This window comes from Antedon bifida, chromosome 2 (genome assembly GCF_963402885.1).
Source record: "Antedon bifida chromosome 2, ecAntBifi1.1, whole genome shotgun sequence".
In the NCBI taxonomy this organism is placed as follows: domain Eukaryota; kingdom Metazoa; phylum Echinodermata; class Crinoidea; order Comatulida; family Antedonidae; genus Antedon; species Antedon bifida.
Window position 1 is genome coordinate 18001843 of NC_136227.1, and position 2080 is coordinate 18003922.

Below are 2080 nucleotides of genomic sequence, written 5' to 3' on the forward strand. Positions count from 1 at the left end.
CAAATGGGCAACTTTTTCAACTATTTTTTTTCAAGGAACCAAAGGAAGAAGAAGGGAGAAGGAGGATGGCCGGGTGTGGGAGAATGGGAGAGAGGACCCAGGGGAGAGGTGGTTCTGGGGTGAGGTGACTGAAAAAGAAGCATGGTCCGTCATTACAATTAAAAATATAATAAATAAAATTTTTTTTATTTGTTATTTATAATCCTATATTATTGCAACAAACAATCAAAATTAAATCAAATAAAATACTGCATAGAATATTTTTTAAATAATGGACCATAGACGTAACGAGCATGCGCCGTAGGCCGGCAGACCGTAAACAACCAATCAGAAACCTGCAAGCCAACGGCCAAAATAACAGCTTCCTTTGTTGTGTGACAGCAGTAGTCTCGGCGGCAAAATTGGCGATCACACAGCACAGGAGTTGATAATGAAATCAAGCCTAGGCCTAGAAAGGGTTTTGGTTTTAGTAACACCGTATTATTGGCTAATCGCATCAACTTAAGGATGAGGCACAATCTTGCTGTTTTATAGAAGGTAGGCCTGATATATATTATCTCTTATTACTATTATGATCAATGATCAAAAAAGATCGACAACAAAATGGAGGCCTCGCTAACTGACTAGCCTAGGCTAGCCTAGGCCTAGCTTAGCTGTTGAAGCCTCAACAGCATTATTGCCTTACACCTTGCTAGGTGCTTGATTACATGGCTGTGTACGACCACAAACTATAGTAGGCTAGAAACAAAGCCTATACTATTAGGCGGCCTGTAGCTAGCCTAGGCCTAGGCCTTATTTAATAATAATAAATTATCACACAAAAAAAGCATTATTTCTAGGCTTTGCTATTTCATGATGATGAATACTGTTGTTGATTTAGTTAGGCCTCTAAGTCTAAGTAGAAGTACTAGTAGTAGGTCTATGCTTAAAACTAGCTAGGCCTAGTATTAACTGTTCTGCAGGTTGTATTGCCACTACTCTAGGCTAGCGTTGAATACCTCCTTAAATAGTCTAGCTTAATACAGAGTAGGCCTACTACTAATCTATGAAGCAAACTAATCCATGCTGTTTATAGTCTGTCTTGTTATACTTAAACTAAATTCTATACTTTTTAATTTTCCTTTAATTTTTGTCATACACAGGTGTTTTCCAGTTTACTTAAATACAGTATAACAAGGCTAGCCTAGGTTTAATAAACCAACCAAAAAAGTACAATTTGAAGGGTAAATATATTTATGTATATTAATTATACAGAAAGAGTATATATAATATTTTTGAGATTTGAATTTGATTTATTCCTTGCACTACCAGTAGATTGTTTATACGTAGAAGTAACAATTTGTTTTGGTTTTTCTCTTTTCAGGACTAATTTTTTCAACATGACTAAATAAAGAAGGTGGTGGCCATAACTTCATAGATAAATTACTGAATAAATGCTAGATCTCCATTTCCATGGACCTGTAAAAAAAACAAGGAGGGATATGCTAACATTTGTGTAGATGTAGGGGTTATGCAGGTTGTTAAAGACTTTCGTGAGGTAATTAACTACAGTACTGCATAATTGAAAGTAACTACTGTACTGTAATTGTAATTATTAAAGTTAATAAAATAAACAGTTAAACAATAAGTTCTGTAGTTTGTGTGATTTGTTTTTGTACTGAAATTTACCAGTTGGGAAAATTCTCAACTGGGAAAAATTTACAACTGGGATTGATCAGACCAGTTGGAGAATTCACAACTGGGATTATCAGACCAGTTGAAAATTCACAACTGGGATTATCAGACCAGTTGAAAATTCACAACTGGGATTATCAGACCAGTTGGAAATTTCACAACTGGTTTTCAACTGGAAATTGTCTCAATTCACAACAGGAAAAATTCCCAACTGGGAAAATTCCCAACTGGTCTTCAACTGGAATTTTTACCTGGGCCCGTATGTAATATAAATATAAAATATAATAGTTAATTATATCTCAACCGTAATAGTAATATTAGTAAATAACGATTATTTTATTTACCATTACTATTACTGTTACGGTTGAGATATAATTAACTATTATATTTTATTTGGAATACCAAC

At 34.5% G+C, this 2080-nt stretch overlaps 1 long non-coding RNA gene across 1 annotated transcript; it reads left to right on the forward strand.

Annotated features, from left to right (window-relative positions):
* The first annotated feature begins 333 nt into the window (after positions 1–333).
* Positions 334–1757, forward strand: LOC144835196 (uncharacterized). Its single transcript, XR_013611059.1, has 3 exons — positions 334–537; positions 1143–1223; positions 1364–1757. It is a non-coding gene; the product is annotated as an uncharacterized LOC144835196 (long non-coding RNA).
* The last annotated feature ends 323 nt before the right edge of the window (positions 1758–2080 follow it).